The sequence below is a fragment of the Rutidosis leptorrhynchoides genome, chromosome 1 (assembly GCF_046630445.1).
Source record: "Rutidosis leptorrhynchoides isolate AG116_Rl617_1_P2 chromosome 1, CSIRO_AGI_Rlap_v1, whole genome shotgun sequence".
Lineage (NCBI taxonomy): Eukaryota > Viridiplantae > Streptophyta > Magnoliopsida > Asterales > Asteraceae > Rutidosis > Rutidosis leptorrhynchoides.
The window spans coordinates 89,025,709-89,045,451 of record NC_092333.1 but is presented as its reverse complement, the minus strand read 5'-3'; the positions used below and the strand labels follow the sequence as shown (position 1 = coordinate 89,045,451).

Below are 19,743 nucleotides of genomic sequence, written 5' to 3'. Positions count from 1 at the left end.
GCTCACTCCATTTTGGCTCTTTGTTTACCGACGGTTTATTATATAAATATAATATATATATATATATATATATATATAATTTATATAATTAATTATATATTATATTATATTTATATACATAGTTAACTTGTAATTTTTAGTCCGTTGCGTCGAGCGTTGAGAGTTGACTCTGGTCCCGGTTCTGGATTTTCGAATGTCCTTGCGTACAATTTAATATCTTGTACTTTGCGTTTTGAATCTTGTACTCTTGTAATTTCGAGACGTTTCTTATCAATAATTGGAACCTCTTTGATTGTCTTTTGTACTTTTGAGCTTTTTGGTCGTTTGCATCTTCAATTCGTCGAATCTGTCTTTTGTCTTCACCTTTTATTATTTAAACGAATATCACTTGTAAATAGAACAATTGCAACTAAAAGCTTGTCTTTCTTGAGGAATAATGCTATGAAATATATGTTCGTTTTTAGCATTATCACTCACCAAAATTTTTGTTGACGTTTTAAGCATGTTTATTCTCAGGTGATTATTAAGAGCTTCCGCTGTCGCATACTTAAATAAGGACGAGATTTGGAGTCCATACTTGTATGATATTGTGTAAAAACTGCATTCAAGAAACTTATTTCGTTGTGACATATTTGTATTGTAAACCATTATGTAATGGTTGTGTGTAAACATGATATTTTAGATTATCATTATTTGATAATCTACGTAAAGCTTTTTAAACATTTATTGATGAAATAAAGGTTATGGTTTGTTTTAAAATGAATGCAGTCTTTGAAAAACGTCTCATATAGAGGTCAAAACCTCGCAACGAAATCAATTAATATGGAACGTTCTTAATCAATAAGAATGGGACATTTCATACACTCTCTATAGAAGGTGCCACACTTTCTAGAGAAGGCACCACAGATTCCAAAGAAGGCATCCCACTTTCCGTAAAAGGTTCCACACGTTCCATAGAAGGCTTAACACACTTTCTATTGAAGGCGCTGCACTTTTCATTAAAGGCGCCACACTTTTTATTGAAGGAGCCACACTGTCCATAGAAGGCACCACACTTTCCCTAGAAGGCACCACACTTTCTGTTGAATGTGCCACACTTTCCGTCAAAGGCGCCTCATTTTCTGCTGAAGGCGCCACATATTCTGCCGAAGGCGCCACATTTTCCAAAGGAGGCGTCACACTTTCAATTGCTGGAGCAAGACTTTTCATGGAATGCACGTCCATTTAAGGCGCTACTACACCTTCAATAGAAGGCACCCCACTTTCCAGAGAAGGCGCCAAACTTTCCATTGAAGGTGCCACAATATCCATTGAAGGCGCCAAACTTTCCATTGAAGGCGCTACAATTTCCATTGAAGACGCCACACTTTCCGTAGAAAACACACTTTCCATATCCATAGAAGGCACCACACTTTCTATAAAAGGGGCGTCTATATAAGGCTCTACACTTTCCTTAGAAGGAGTTACACTTTCCATAGAAAACATCACATTTTTCTTAGAAGGCGACCCACTTTCCATAGATGGCATCGCACTTTTCGTAGAAGGCACTACACTTTCCATTGAAGGGACAATTTCCATAGAAGGCACGCCCATATAAGGCGCCACACTTTCCGTTGAAGGCGCCACACTTTCCGTTTAAGGTGCCACACTTCTGTTTAAGGCGCCACACTTTCAGTTGAAGGCGTCGGCGTCACACTTCTATAGAAGGCGCTACATTTCCATAGAAGGCACTACACTTTCCATAGAAGCCATCACACTTTCCAGAGAAGGCACCACACAATCTAGAGAAGGCATCCCACTTTCCATATAAGGCTCCACACTTTTCATAGAAAGCGCTACACTTTCTATTTAACACTTGCCATTGAAGGCGCTACACTTTTCTTTGAAGACACATCACTTTCCATTGAAGATGCCTCACTTTCCCTAGAAGGTGGCACACTTTCTGTAGAAGGCGCCACACTTTCCGTAGATGGCGCCACATTTTCCCTAGAAGGCGCCACACTTAACCTAGAAGGCGCCACACTTTCCGTGGAAGGCGCCACACTTTCCGTTGAATGCGCCACACTTTCTGCCGAAGGTTCCACATTTTCCGTCGAAGGCGCCACACTTTGTGTAGAAGGCGCCACTCTTTCCATAGAAGGCGCCACATTTTTCATTGAAGGCGCCACACTTTCCATTGGAGGCGCCACACTTTCCATTGGAGGGGTCACATATTCTATTGAAGGGGCCACACATTCCATTGAAGGCGCAACATTTTCTATTGAATGGCCTACACTTTCCATAGAAGACGCCAAACTTTCTATAGAAGGCGCCACACTTTCCATGTAAGGAGCCACACTTTCCATAGATGGCGTCACACTTTCCAATAAAACGCGCCACACTTTCCATAGAAGGTGCGTCCATATAAGGCACTACACTTTCTATAGAAGGCGCTACATTTTCCATAGAAGGCGCCACACTTTTTAAAGAAGACACCATCCATTCCAAAGAATGCCTCCCACTTTCCGTAGAAGGCGCCTCACTTTCCGTAGAAGGCGCCTCACTTTCCATAGAAGGCGTAATACACTTTCTATTGAAGGCGCTACACTTTCTGTTGAAGGCATCACACTTTTCGTTGAAGGCGCCACACTTCTATAGAAGGCACCACAATTCTGTTGAAGGCGCCACACTATCCATAGAAGACGATACTCTTTCCATAGAAGGCGCTTCAATATAAGACGCTACACTTTCAATAAAAGGCGCTACACTTTCCGTAGAAGGTGTCACACTTTCCAGAGAAGGCGCCTCAAAATCCAGAGAAGGCGTCCCACTTTCCATGGAAGGCGCATCACTTTCCATAGAAGGCGCATCACTTTCTATAGAAGGCGCTACACTCTCCATAGAAGACGCAACACTTTCTATTTAACACTTTCCATATAAGGCGCCACAATTTTCATAGAAGGTGCCACAATTTCCATAGAAGGCGCCACACTTTCCATTGAAGGCGCCACACTTTTCATTGGAGGGGCCACACATTCCATTGAAGGCGCTACATTTTCTATTGAATGGACTAAACTTTCCATAGAAGACGCCAGACTTTCTTTAGAAGGCGTCAGACTTTCCATAGAAGGAGCCACACTTTCTATAGATGGCGTCACACTTTCCAATAAAATGCACCACACTTTCCATAGAAGGTGCATCCATATAACGCACTACACTTTCTATAGAAGGTGCTATATTTCCATTGAAGGCGCTACATTTTTTAGAAAAGACACCACACATTCCAAAGAATGCGTCCCACTTTTCGTAGAAGATGCCTCACTTTCCATAGAAGGCTCCACACTTTCCATAGAAGACGCTACACTTTCCATAGAAGGTGTGTCCATATAAGACGCTACACTTTCCATAGAAGGCTCTACACTTTCCATAGAAAGGCACTACACTTTCCATAGAAGGCGTTACACTTTCTATTTAGCACTTTTCGTTGAAGTTACCACACTTTTCGTTGAAGTCAGCACACTTTTCGTAGAAGGCGCTACACTTTCCATTGAAGGGACAGTTTCCATAGAAGGCACATCAATATAAGGCGCCACACTTTTCGTTGAAGGCGCCACACTTTCCGTTGAAAGCGCCACACTTCTGTTTAAGTAGCCACACTTTCGGTAGAAGGCGTCGGCGTCACACTTCGATAGAAGGCGCTACATTTCCATCGAAGGCATCACACTTTCTAGAGAAGGCGCCACACAATCTAGAAAAGGCGTCCCAATCTCATAGAAGGCGCATCACTTTCCATAGAAGGCTCTAGACTTTTCATAGAAAACGCTATACTTTCTATTTAACACTTTCCATTGAAGGCGCTGCACTTTTCTTTGAAGACACCACACTTTTCATTGAAGGTGCCTCATTTTCCCTAGAAGGCACCACACTTTCCGTAGATGGCGCCACACTTTCCCTAGAAGGCGCCACACTTTCCGTCGAAGGTGCCACACTTTCTGTCGAAGGCGCCACAATTCCCTAGAAGGCGTTGCAATTCCCATAGAAGACACCACCCATTCCAAAGAATGCGTCCCACTTTCCGTAGAAGGCGCCTCACTTTCCATAGAAGGCGTAATACACTTTCTATTGAAGGCGCTACACTTTCCGTTGAAGGCGTCACACTTTCCGTTGAAGGCGCCACACTTCTATAGAAGGTGCCACAATTCTATAGAAGGCGCCACACTTTCCATAGAAGACGATACTCTTTCTATAGAAGCCGCTTCCATATAAGACGCTAAACTTCCAATAGAAGGCGCTACACTTTCTGTAGAAGGCGTCACACTTTCCAGTGAAGGCGCCACAAAATCCAAAGAAGGCGCCCCACTTTCTATGGAAGGCGCATCACTTTCCATAGAAGGCTCTACACTTTCCATAAAAGGCGTTGCACTTTCTATAGAGGGCGCTACACTTTCCATAGAAGACGTAACACTTTCTATTTAACACTTTCTATAGAAGGCGCCCCAATTTCCATAGAAGGCGCCACAATTTCCATAGAAGGCGCCACACTTTCCATAGAAGGCGCCACACTTCCCATTGAAGGCGCCACACTTTTCATTGAAGACACACACTTTCCATTGAAGACGCCACACTTTTCATTGGAGGGGCCACACATTCCATTGAAGGCGTTACATTTTCTATTGAATGGCCTAAACTTTCCATAGAAGATGCCAGACTTTCTTTAGAATGCGTCACACTTTCCATAGAAGGAGCCACACTTTCCAAAGATGGCGTCACACGTTCCAATAGAACCCGCCACACTTTCCATAGAAGGTGCGTCCATATAACACACTACAGTTTCTATAGAAGGCGCCACATTTTTTAGAGAAGACACCACACATTCCAAAGAATGCGTCCCACTTTTCGTAGAAGACACCTCACTTTCCATAGAAGGCTCCACACTTTCCATAGAAGACGCTACACTTTCCATAGAAGGCGCGTCAATATAAGACGCTACACTTTCCATAGAAGGCGTCACACTTTTCAAAGAAGGCGTCCCACTTTCCATGGAAGGCGCATCACTTTCCATAGAAGGCTCTACACTTTTCGTAGAAAGGCGCTACACTTTCTATTTAACACTTTCCATTTAAGGCGCTACACTTTCGGTTGAAGTCACCACACTTTCTGTAGAAGGCGCCACACTTGAAATGTCCCGTTCATATTGATTATAAACGTTCCATATTAATTGATTTCGTCGAGAGGTTTTGACCTCTATATGAGACGTTTTTCAAAGACTGCATTCATTTTTAAAACAACCATAACCTTTATTTTATCTATAAAGGTTTAAAAAGCATTACGTAGATTATCAAATAATGATAATCTAAAATATACCGTTTACACACAATCATTACATAATGGTTTACAATAAGAATATATTACATCAAAAATAAGTTTCTTGAATGCAATTTTTACATAATATCATACAAGCATGGACTCCAAATCTTGTCCTTATTTTAGTATGCAACAGCGCAAGCTCTTAATAATCACCTGAGAATAAACATGCTTAAAACGTCAACAAAAATGTTGGTGAGTTATAGGTTTAACCTATATATTATCAAATCATAATAATAGACCACAAGATTTCATATTTCAATATACATCCCATACATAGAGATAAAAATCATTCATATGGTGAACACCTGGTAACCGACATTAACAAGATACACATAAGAATATCCCCTATCATTCCGGGAAATCCTTCGTACATGATAAAAACGAATTCGAAGTACTAAAGCATCTGGTACTTTGGATGGGGTTCGTTAGGCCTAATAGATCTATCTTTAGGATTCGTGTCAATTAGTAGATCGGTTTACTAATTCTTAGGTTACCAAGCAAAAGGGGCATATTTGGCTTCGATCATTCACCCATATAATGTAGTTTCATTTACTTGTGTCTATTTAGTAAAACATTTATAAAACTGCATGTATTCTCATCTCAAAATATTAGATTTTAAAAGTGGGACTATAACTCACTTTCACAGATTTTTACTTCGTCGGGAGTAAGACTTGGCCACTGGTCGATTCAGGAACCTATAACAATATATATATATATATATATATATATATATATATATATATATATATATATATATATATATATATATATATATATATATATATATATATATATATATATATATCAAAGTATGTTCAAAATATATTTACAACATTTTTAATACATTTTGATGTTTTAAGTTTATTAAGTTAGCTGTCCTCGTTAGTAACCTACAACTAGTTGTCCATAGTTAGATGTACAGAAATAAATTGATATATATTATCTTGAATCAATCCACGACCCAGTGTATACACGTCTCAGGCTAGATCACAAATCAAAGTATATATATTTTTGGAATCAACCTCAACCCTGTATAGCTAACTCAAACATTACTGCATATAGAGTGTCTATGGTTGTTCCAAATAATATATATACATGGGTCGATATGATATGTCAAAACATTTGCATACGTGTCTATGGTATTCCAAGATTACATAATATATTAGAATACATGTATAATACAATATAAGTTAGCTAGGATATGATTTGTATAGAATTGTTACAATATTTCCCGTAGCTACAACAATAAAAAAATATCCAATCTTGTTTTACCCATAACTTCTTCGTTTTAAATCCGTTTTGAGTGAATCAAATTGCTATGGTTTCATATTGAACTCTATTTTATGAATCGAAACAGAAAAAGTATAGGTTTATAGTCAGAAATATAAGTTACAAGTCATTTTTGTAAGAGGTACTCATTTCAGTCGAAAGAACGACGTCTTGATGACCATTTTGAAAAACATACTTCCACTTTGAGTTTAACCATGATTTTTGGATATAGTTTCATGTTCATAAGAAAAATTATTTCCCAGAAGAACAACTTTTAAATCAAAGTTTATCATAGTTTTTAATTATCAAACCCAAAACAGCCCGAGGTGTTACTACGACGGCGTATGTTCGGTTTTACGGTGTTTTTCGTGTTTCCAGGTTTTAAATCATTAAGTTAGCATATAATATAGATATAGAACATGTTTTTAGTTGATTTTAAAAGTCAAGTTAGAAGGATTAACTTTTGTTTGCGAACAAGTTTAGAATTAACTAAACTATGTTCTAGTGATTTCAAGTTTAAAACTTCGAATAAGGTAGTTTTATATATATGAATCGAATGATGTTATGAACATTATTACTACCTCGGGTTTTGTGGATAAACCTAATGGAAATAAGAAAAATAGATCTAGCTTCAAAGGATCCTTGGATGGCTTGAAAGTTCTTGAAACAGAATCATGACACGAAAACAAGTTCAAGTAAGATTTCCACTTGAAATAAAATTGTTATAGTTATAGAAATTGAATCAAAGTTTGAATATGAGTATTACCTTGTATTAGAAAGATATCTTACTATAAATAAGAAAGATTTCTTGAGGTTGGATGATCACTTTACAAGATTGGAAGTAAGCTAGCAAACTTGGAAGTATTCTTGATTTTATGAAACTAGAACTTATAGAATTTATGAAGAACACTTAGAACTTGAAGATAGAACTTGAGAGAGATCAATTAGATGAAGAAAATTGAAGAATTTAAGTGTTTGTAGGTGTTTTTGGTCGTTGGTATATGGTTTAGATATAAAGAATGTGTAATTTTGTTTACATATAAATAAGTCATGAATGATTACTAATATTTTTGTAATTTTATGAGATATTTCATGCTAGTTGCCAAATGATGGTTCCCACATGTGTTAGGTGACTCACATGGGCTTCTAAGAGCTGATTATTAGAGTGTATATACCAATAGTACATACATATAAAAGTTGTGTATTGTACGAGTACGAATACGGGTGCATACGAGTAGAATTGTTGATGAAACTGAACGAGGATGTAAATGTAAGCATTTTTGTTAAGTAGAAGTATTTTGATAAGTGTCTTGAAGTCTTTCAAAAGTGTATGAATACATATTAAAACACTACATTTATATACATTTTAACTGAGTCGTTAAGTCATCGTTAGTCGTTAGATGTAAATGTTGTTTTGAAACCTTTAGGTTAACGATCTTGTTAAATGTTGTTAACCCATTGTTTATTATATCTAAAGAGATGTTAAATTATTACATTATCATGATATTATGATATATTAATATATCTTAGTATGATATATATACAGTTAAATGTTGTTACAACTATAATCGTTACATATATGTCTCGTTTCAAAATCATTAAGTTAGTAGTCTTGTTTTTACATATGTAGTTTATTGTTAATACACTTAATGACATGTTTACTTATAATTTATCATGATTAAACATAGTGTATCAATATCTTAATATGATTCATATGTATTTAGTAAGACGTTGTTATAACGATAATCGTTATATATATTGTTTCGAGTTTCTTAATTCAATAAACTCAATTTTATGTATATAACTCATTGTTAAAATACCTAATGAGATACTTACTTATCATAATATCATGTTAACTATATATATAATCATATATATGTCATCATATAGTTTTTACAAGTTTTAATCGTTCGTGAATCACCGGTCAACTTGGGTGGTCAATTGTCTATATGAAACCTATTTCAATTAATCAAGTCTTAACAAGTTCGATTGCTTAACATGTTAGAAACACTTAATCATGTAAATAACAATTTCATTTAATATATATAAACATGGAAAAGTTCGTGTCACTACAGTACCTACCAGTTAAATAAATTTCGTCCCGAAATTTTAAGCAGTTGGAAGTGTTGACGTATCTTCTGGAAATAAGTGCGGGTATTTCTTCTTCATCTGATCTTCTCATTCCCAGGTGAACTCGGGTCCTCTACGAGCATTCCATCGAACTTTAACAATTGGTATCTTGTTTTGCTTAATTCTTTTAACCTCACGATCCATTATTTCGACGGGTTCTTCGACGAATTGAAGTTTTTCGTTGATTTGGATTTCATCTAATGGAATAGTGAGATCTTCTTTAGCAAAATATTTCTTCAAATTTGAGACGTGGAAAGTGTTATGTACAGCCGCGAGTTGTTGTGGTAATTCAAGTCGGTAAGCTACTGGTCCGACACGATCAATAATCTTGAATGGTCCTATATACCTTGGATTTAATTTCCCTCGTTTACCAAATCGAAAAATGCCTTTCCAAGGTGCAACCTTAAGCATGACCATCTCTCCAATTTCAAATTCTATACCTTTTCTTTTAATGTCGGCGTAGCTCTTTTGTCGACTTTGGGCGGTTTTCAACCGTTGTTGAATTTCGATGATCTTCTCGGTAGTTTCTTGTATTATCTCCGGACCCGTAATCTGTCTATCCCCCACTTCACTCCAACAAATCGGACACCTGCACTTTCTACCATAAAGTGCTTCAAACGGGCCCATCTCAATGCTTGAATGGTAGCTGTTGTTGTAGGAAAATTCTGCTAATGGTAGATGTCGATCCCAAATGTTTCTGAAATCAATAACACATGCTCGTAGCATGTCTTCAAGCGTTTGTATCGTTCTTTCGCTCTGCCCATCAGTTTATGGATGATAAGCAGTACTCATGTCTAGACGAGTTCCTAATGCTTGCTGTAATGTCTCCCAGAATCTTGAAATAAATCTGTCATCCCTATCAGAGATAATAGAGATTGGTATTCCATGTCTGGAGACGACTTCCTTCAAATACAGTCATGCTAACTTCTCCATCTTGTCATCTTCTCTTATTGGCAGGAAGTGTGCTGATTTGGTGAGACGATCAACTATTACCCAAATAGTATCAAAACCACTTGCAGTCCTTGGTAATTTAGTGATGAAATCCATGGTAATGTTTTCCCATTTCCATTCCGGGATTTCGGGTTGTTGAAGTAGACCTTATGGTTTCTGATACTCAGCTTTGACCTTAGAACACGTAAAACATTCTCCTACATATTTAGCAACATCGGCTTTCATACCTGGCCACCAAAAATGTTTCTTGAGATCCTTGTACATCTTCCCCGTTCCAGGATGTATTGAGTATCTGGTTTTATGAGCTTCTCTAAGTACCATTTCTCTCATATCTCCAAATTTTGGTACCCAAATCCTTTCAGCCCTATATCGGGTTCCGTCTTCCCGAATATTAAGATGCTTCTCCGATCCTTTGGGAATTTCATCCTTTACATTTTCCTCTTTTAAAACCCCTTGTTGCCCCTCATTTATTTGAGTAGTAAGGTTAGTGTGAATCATTATATTCATAGCTTTTACTCGAATGGTTTCTCTGTCCTTTCTGCTCAAGGCGTCGGCTACCACATTTGCCTTCCCCGGGTGATAACGAATCTCAAAGTCGTAATCATTTAACAATTCAATCCATCTGCGCTGCCTCATGTTAAGTTGTTTCTGATTAAATATGTGTTGAAGACTTTTGTGGTCGGTATATATAATACTTTTGACCCCATATAAGCAGTGCCTCTAAGTCTTTAATGCAAAAACAATCGCGCCTAATTCCAAATCATGCGTCGTATAATTCTGCTCGTGAATCTTCAATTGTCTAGACACATAAGCAATTACTTTCGTTCATTGCATTAATACACAACCAAGACCTTGCTTTGAGGCGTCACAATATATCACAAAATCATCATTCCCTTCAGGTAATGACAATATAAGTGTCGTAGTTAACTTTTTCTTCAACAATTGAAACGCTTTTTCTTATTCATCCTTCCATTCAAATTTCCTCCCTTTATGCGTTAATGCAGTCAAGGGTTTTGCTATTTTGGAAAAATCTTGGATGAATCTCCTTTAATAACCAGCTAGCCCTAAAAATTGGAATATGTGTTTCGGAGTTTTCGGGGTTTCCCACTTTTCAACGGTTTCAATCTTTGCTGGATCCACCTGAATACCTTCTTTGTTCACTATTTGACCGAGGAATTGAACTTCTTCCAACCAAAATGCACACTTTGAAAACTTAGCGTACAGTTTTCTTTTCTCAGCAACTCTAGCACTTTTCTCAAATGTTCTTCGTGCTCTTGATCATTCTTCGAGTAAATAAGTATGTCATCGATGAAAACAATGACAAACTTGTCAAGATATGGCCCACACACTCGGTTCATGAGGTCCATGAACACAGCTGGTGCATTAGTCAATCCAAACGGCATAACCATAAACTCGTAATGACCGTAACGCGTCCTAAAAGCAGTCTTCGGAATGTCATCCTCTTTCACCCGCATTTGGTTATATCCAGAACGTAAATCGATCTTCGAATAAACCGACGAGTCTTGTAGTTGATCAAATAAGTCATCGATTCTCGGTAATGGGTAACGGTTCTTGATGGTAAGTTTGTTCAACTCTCGGTAGTCGATACATAACCTGAATGTACCATCTTTCTTCTTGACAAACAGAACAGGAGCTCCCCATGGTGATGTACTTGGTCGAATGAAACCATGCTCTAAAAGTTCCTGTAACTGACTTTGTAATTCTTTCATTTCGCTGGGTGCGAGTCTGTATGGAGCACGAGCTATTGGTGCAGCTCCTGGTACAAGGTCTATTTGAAATTCAACGGATCGATGTGGGGTAATCCCGGTAATTCTTTCGGAAATACATCGAAAAATTCTTTTGCGACGGGAACATCATTGATGTTCTTTTCTTCAGGTTTAACTTCCTCGATGTGTGCTAGAATGACGTAACAACCTTTTCTAGTTTTGGCGCCTTCAAACTACTAATAACATTTAACTTCGTGTTGTTCTTTTCTCCGTACACCATTAAAGGTTTTCCTTTTTCACGCATAATGCGAATCGCATTTTTGTAACAAATGACCTCTGCTCTTACCTTCTTCAACCAGTCCATGCCAATTATTACATCAAAACTCCCTAACTCGACTTGTATTAAATCAATCTTAAACGTTTCATCACCCAGTTTAATTTCTCTATCCCGACATATATTATCTGCTGAAATTAATTTACCATTTGCTAATTCGAGTAAAAATTTATTATCCAAAGGCGTCAATGGGCAACTTAATTTAGCACAAAATTCTCTACTCATATAGCTTCTATCTGCACCAAAATCAAATAAAACATAAGCAGATTTATCGTCAATAAGAAACGTACCCGTAACAAGCTCCGGGTCTTCCTGTGCTTCTGCCGCATTAATATTGAAAACTCTTCCACGGCCCTGCCCATTAGTATTCCCCTGATTCGGGCAATTTCTAATAATGTGGCCTGGTTTTCTACATTTATAATAAACATCGTTGGTATTACTTGCTCCGACACTATTCGTTCCGGCATTACTTGTTCCGACACTATTTGTTCCTTTAGTTCTGTTAAACTTTGGTCTGTAGACCTCACACTTTGTCGCACTATGACCATTTCTTTTACACCTGTTGCAAAACCCCTGATGATTTTCTTCACACCTATGACATGGCTGTTTTTGATTTTTGTTGCCGTTGTTGTTATTGAGGTTGTTGTTGGGATTTTTATTGTTGTTGAAACGGTTGTTGTAGTTGTTGTTGTTGTTGTTGGGATGTTTGTTGTAGTTATTGTTAGGATTACGGTTATTGTTGCGATTGTTGTTGCGGTTGTTGGGATAGTTGTTGCGGTTGTGGTTGTAATTGTTATTGTTGTTGTACCGGTGACTCTTGTCACCGTTTTCCTCCCACTTCCTCTTAAGTTGTTTCGTGTTGGCTTCTTCGGCCGCCTGCTCTTTAATTCTTCCCTTAATCTGATTTATGAGTTTATGAACCATTCGACTTGTCTTTTGTATGGAAGCGGGCTCGTGTGAACTCACATCTTCTTGAATCCTTACTGGTAACCCTTTTACAAACGCGTCGATCTTCTCTTCTTCATCTTCGAACACTCTCGGACACAATAGGCACAACTCTATGAATCGTCGTTCATACGTGGTAATGTCGAACCCTTGTGTTCGTAACTCTCTAAGCTCTACCTTGAGCTTATTAACTTCGTTTCTAGGACGGTACTGCTCGTTCATCAATTGCTTGAATGCCGACCGCGGTAGTGCGTAAGCAGCATTTTGTCCTACCTGTTCAAGATAGGTGTTCCACCACGTTAACGCAGTACCTGTGAAGGTATGCGTAGCATACTTAACTTTGTCCTCTTCAGTACACTTACTTATGGCAAACACCGATTCGACTTTCTCGGTCCACCGTTTCAATCCAATTGGTCCTTCGGTTCCATCAAATTCCAAAGGTTTGCAGGCAGTGAATTCTTTGTAGGAGCATCCTACACGATTTCTTGCGCCGTTAGCTGCATTACTAGATTCAGAGTTATTGTTGGTATGTAGCGCAGCCTGTACTGCGGCTATGTTTGCAGCAAGAAAGGTACGAAATTCCTCTTCGCTCATATTCATGGTGTGTCGAGTAGTCGGTGCCATTTCCTTTAAAATAGCCAACTGAATCGAGTTAATCATACAGAATATTAAGAGTAGTCAATAGTATTTCGTAGCATAATATGAACTCATTTATAAAAGCTTTTTCTTCATATTAGCATTTTATAAGATTAAATTCAGGTACTACCTACCCGTTAAGTTCATACTTAGTAGCTAATATACAATTCAACTACTACAATTCCATATGAAAAACTGATTATAATAATATATCATATATAAATATTCTTCAAACTTACAACATCGCTATATTACATATAACATGAAATATAGTACACTTTGATACAGGACAGTTTTGAAGATAAATCTAGTTAATACGCAAGTTGTTCAGCAAAGGAAATAAAGACACGTAATTCATAAGTCCAGAAACAAGTCATGCATTCTGGTTTTACTAAGACGACTTTCCATCCTTGCTCTTGTGGAAAATAACTGTTATGACCATTGGCTAGGCAGCATGTTGTAAGGTCGTCAAAAGGACGAGGGTTTCGTAATTTCCAACAGCCCCGTAATAATCTAAAAACCTTGTTTCTCACCCCAACTACTGAATCCGTCACTTGTGGGAAGGTTTTATTTAAAAGTTGCAATCCGATGTTCTTTTTCTCACTTTGGTAAGAAGCGAACATCACTAACCCGTAAGCATAACATGCTTCTTTATGTTGCATGTTAGAAGCTCTTTCTAATTCACGAAATCCTATGTTGGGATATGTTGAGTCAAAATAGGTTCTTAACCCGTAGCGTAAAATTGCATTTGGGTTCCCCACATTTAACGCTTTAAAGAAAACATGGTGTAACTTACGGTCTCCCCAATGTGATATACCCCACCTATCAAAGGAAAGCCTTTTATAAAATAAGGCATTTCTAGAAAGTCTTTCAAATGTTTGACAAGTTAATATTGCCATAATTAATTGTGCTGATAAATTCTGACCGACTCTAGATAAGATTTCCTCAATCATATCCTCTGGTAGATCTTCTAAAATATTCGGTTGTCTACCCTTAACGTCCATTTTGTTTTTATATTGTAAAATAGACAAGGATTAGATTCGTAAAAGATAATTAACAAACAATACAAGCAATTTTTACATAGAAGATAAAAGTACAAGCACACTACAATACATATAATACACAACATGATTACAACCCTCTAATCTGAATCACTGGTTTCTTCTTCTTCGGACTTGGTTCGTTTTCCTAATTTTCTAGGAATATATGGTGTTCCTCTAATACGAGCCGTCATTTTCCATAATGGTTTAGAAAAACCTGGTGGTTTAGAGGTTCCCGGGTCATTGTTACATTTTAGGAAATACGGATGTTGCCGATACATATAAAGTTCATCAGGGTTGGAATCGGGTTTCTCTATTTTTATATCCTTTCCCTTATTATTTTCTTTCGCTTTATTAAATTGGGTCGAGGTAATTTCTATAACATCATCGGAATCCTCATCGGGATCCGATTCATCGGAAAATTGGTAATCTTCCCAATATTTTGCTTCCTCGGCGGAAACACCATTGACCATTATTAACTTTAGTCCGTTGGTTGAGGATTTTCTTTTATTTAATCGATTTACTATAGGTATCAATATTTCTTCCTCCGGAACCTCCTCTTCATCTGGTTCCTCTTCTTCCGGTTCCTCTTCTTTCGGTTCCTCCTCTTCTGGTTCCTCCTCTTCCGGTTCCTCCTCTTCCGGTTCCTCTTCTTCCGGTTACTCCTCTTCCGGTTCCTCTTCTTCCAGTTCCTCTTTAGGAATTTGTGAATCTTCCCAAAATATATTCGACTCTTCATTATTATTAGGTGAATCGATGGGATTTGTACTAGTGGTAGACATCTATCACACAATATCAAACACATTAAGAGGTTAATATATCACATAATATTTACATGTTAATAATATATAGTTTCCAACAAAAGTGTTAAGCAATCGTTTTTAAAGAAAACACGGTCGAAGTCCATACTCACTTATGTATCCTAACAAACTCGATAAGACACACTAATGCAAATTTCTGGTACTCTAAGACCAACGCTCGGAAACCAACTGAAATGTCCCGTTCATATTGATTATAAACGTTCCATATTAATTGATTTTGTCGCGAGGTTTTGACCTCTATATGAGACCTTTTTCAAAGACTGCATTCATTTTTAAAACAACCATAACCTTTATTTTATCTATAAAGGTTTAAAAAGCATTACGTAGATGATCAAATAATGATAATCTAAAATATACCGTTTACACATGACCATTACATAATGGTTTACAATAAGAATATATTACATCAAAAATAAGTTTCTTAAATGCAGTTTTTACATAATATCATACAAGCATGGACTCCAAATCTTGTCCTTATTTTAGTATGCAACAACGGAAGCTCTTAATAATCACCTGAGAATAAACATGCTTAAAACGTCAACAAAAATATTGGTGAGTTATAAGTTTAACTTATATATTATCAAATCATAATAATAGACCACAAGATTTCATATTTCAATATACATCCCATGCATAGAGATAAAAATCATTCATATGGTGAACACCTGGTAACCGACATTAACAAGATGCATATAAGAATATCCCCAATCATTCCGGGAAATCCTTCGGACATGATAAAAATGAATTCGAAGTACTAAAGCATCCGATACTTTGGATGGGGTTCGTTAGGCCCAATAGATCTATCTTAAGGATTCGCGTCAATTAGTAGATCGGTTTACTAATTCTTAGGTTACCAAGCAAAAGGGGCATATTCGGCTTCGATCATTCACCCATATAATGTAGTTTCATTTACTTGTGTCTATTTCGTAAAACATTTATAAAACTGCATGTATTCTCATCCCAAAATATTAGATTTTAAAAATGGGACTATAACTCACTTTCACAGATTTTTACTTCGTCTGGAGTAAGACTTGGCCACTGGTCGATTCACGAACCTATAACAAATATATACATATATATATCAAAGTATGTTCAAAATATATTTACAACATTTTTAATACATTTTGATGTTTTAAGTTTATTAAGTCAGCTGTCCTCGTTAGTAACCTACAACTAGTTGTCCATAGTTAGATGTACAGAAATAAATTGATATATATTATCTTGAATAAATCCAAGACCCAGTGTATACACATCTCAGGCTAGATCACAACTCAAAGTATATATATTTTTGGAATCAACCTCAACCCTATATAGCTAACTCAAACATTACTGCATATAGAGTGTCTATGGTTGTTCCAAATAATATATATACATGGGTCGATATGATATGTCAAAACATTTGCATACGTGTCTATGGTATCCCAAGATTACATAATATATTAGAATACATGTATAATACAATATAAGTTAGCTAGGATATGATTTGTATAGAATTGTTATAATATTTCCCGTAGCTACAACAATCAAAAAATATCCAATCTTGTTTTACCCATAACTTCTTCGTTTTAAATCCTTTTTGAGTGAATCAAATTGCTATGGTTTCATATTGAACTCTATTTAATGAATCTAAACATAAAAATTATAGGTTTATAGTCGGAAATATAAGTTACAAGTCGTTTTTGTAAGAGGTACTCATTTCAGTCGAAAGAACGACGTCTTGATGACCATTTTGAAAAACATACTTCCACTTTGAGTTTAACCATAATTTTTGGATATAGTTTCATGTTCATAAGAAAAATTATTTTCCCAGAAGAAAAACTTTTAAATCAAAGTTTATCATAGTTTTTAATTATCAAACCCAAAACAGCCCGCGGTGTTACTACGACGGCGTATGTCCGGTTTTACGGTGTTTTTCGTGTTTCCAGGTTTTAAATCATTAAGTTAGCATATCATATAGATATAGAACATGTTTTTAGTTGATTTTAAAATTCAAGTTAGAAGGATTAACTTTTGTTTGCGAACAAGTTTAGAATTAACTAAACTATGTTCTAGTGATTTCAAGTTTAACCCTTCGAATAAGGTAGTTTTATATATATGAATCGAATGATGTTATGAACATCATTACTACCTCAGGTTTTGTGGATAAACCTAATGGAAATGATAAAAATAGATCTAGCTTCAAAGGATCCTTGGATGACTTGAAAGTTCTTGAAGCAGAATCATGACACGAAAACAAGTTCAAGTAAGATTTCCACTCGAAATAAGATTGTTATAGTTATAGAAATTGAATCAAAGTTTAAATATGAGTATTACCTTGTATTAGAAAGATATCTTACTATAAATAAGAAAGATTTCTTGAGGTTGGATGATCACTTTACAAGATTGGAAGTAAGCTAGTAAACTTGGAAGTATTCTTGATTTTATGAAACTAGAACTTATAGAATTTATGAAGAACACTTAGAACTTGAAGATAGAACTTGAGAGAGGGCAATTAAATGAAGAAAATTGAAGAATGAAAGTGTTTGTGGGTGTTTTTGGTCGTTGGTATATGGATTAGATATAAAGGATGTGTAATTTTGTTTACATGTAAATAAGTCATGAATGATTACTAATATTTTTGTATTTTTATGAGATATTTCATGCTAGTTGCCAAATGATGGTTCCCACATGTGTTAGGTGACTCACATGGGCTTCTAAGAGATAATAATTGGAGTGTATATACCAATAGTACATACATCTAAAAGGTGTGTATTGTACGAGTACGAATACGGGTGCATACGAGTAGAATTGTTGATGAAACTGAACGAGGATGTAATTGTAAGCATTTTTATTAAGTAGAAGTATTTTGATAAGTGTATTGAATTCTTTCAAAAGTGTATGAATACATATTAAAACACTACATGTATATACATTTTAACTGAGTCGTTAAGTCATCGTTAGTCGTTAGATGTAAATGTTGTTTTGAAACCTTTAGGTTAACGATCTTGTTAAATGTTGTTAACTCATTGTTTGTTATATCTAAAGAGATGTTAAATTATTAAATTATCATGATATTATGATATATTAATATATCATAGTATGATATATATATATACAGTTAAATGTTGTTACAACGATAATCGTTACATATATGTCTCGTTTCGAAATCATTAAGTTAGTAGTCTTGTTTTTACATATGTAGTTCATTGATAATACACTTAATGACATGTTTACTTATAATTTATCATGATTAAACATAGTGTATCAATATCTTAATATGATTCATATGTATTTAGTAAGACATTGTTATAACGATAATCGTTATATATATCGTTTCGAGTTTCTTAATTCAATAAACTCAATTTTATGTATATAACTCATTGTTAAAATACCTAATGAGATACTTACTTATCATAATATCATGTTAACTATATATATAATCATATATATGTCATCATATAGTTTTTACAAGTTTTAATCGTTCGTGAATCACCAGTCAACTTGGGTGGTCAATTGTCTATATGAAACCTATTTCAATTAATCAAGTCTTAACAAGTTCGATTGCTTAACATGTTGGAAACACTTAATTATGTAAATAACAATTTCATTTAATATATATAAACATGGAAAAGTTGGGTCACTACAACACTTTCCGTAGAAGGCGCCACACTTTTCCTAGAAGATGTCACACTTTCCGTTGAAGGCGCCACACTTTTCGTTGAAGGCGCCACATTTTTCGTTGCATGCGCCACACTTTCTGTCGAAGGCGCCACACTTTACATAGAAGGCGCCACAACACTTTCCATAGAAGGCGCCACAACACTTTCCATAGATGGCCCCCACTTCCGATAGAAAGCGCCACTCTTGCCATAGAAGCCCCCACACTTTTCATTGAAGGCGCCACACTTTTCATAGAAGGTACCACACTTTCCATTAGAGGCGCTACACTTTTCATTGGAGGGCCACACATTCCATTGAAGGCCCTACATTTTCTATTGAATGTCCTACACTTTCCATATAAGACGCCAGACTTTCATTAGAAGGTGCCACACTTTCCATAGAAGGAGCCACACTTTCAATAGATGGCGTCACACTTTCCAATAAAATGTGCCACACATTACATAGAAGGTGTGTCTGTATAAGGCACTACACTTTCTATAGAAGGAACTACATTTTCCATAGAAGGCACCACATTTTTTTTAGAGAAAACACCACACATTCCAAAGAATGCGTCCCACTTTCCGTAGAAGGCGCCTCACTTTCCATAGAAGGCTCCACACTTTCCATAGAAGACGCTACACTTTTCATAGAAGGCGTGTCCATATAAGACGCTACACTTTCCACAGAAGGCGTCACACTTTCCAGAGAAAGCGCGTCCATATAAGACGCTACACTTTCCATATAAGGCATCACACTTTCCAGAGAACGCGTCCCACTTTCCATGGAAGGCGCATCACTTTCCATAGAAGTCTCTACACTTTCCATAGAAGGCGGTACACTTTCCATAGAAGGCGTTAAACTTTCTACTTAACACTTTCCATTCAAGGCACCACACTTTCATTGAA

At 36.4% G+C, this 19,743-nt stretch overlaps 1 pseudogene; it reads right to left on the bottom strand.

Moving 5' to 3' along the window:
• Positions 1–888: 888 nt before the first annotated feature.
• LOC139886592 (uncharacterized) lies at positions 889–3,179 on the bottom strand (annotated as a pseudogene).
• Between the last annotated feature and the right edge of the window lie 16,564 nt (positions 3,180–19,743).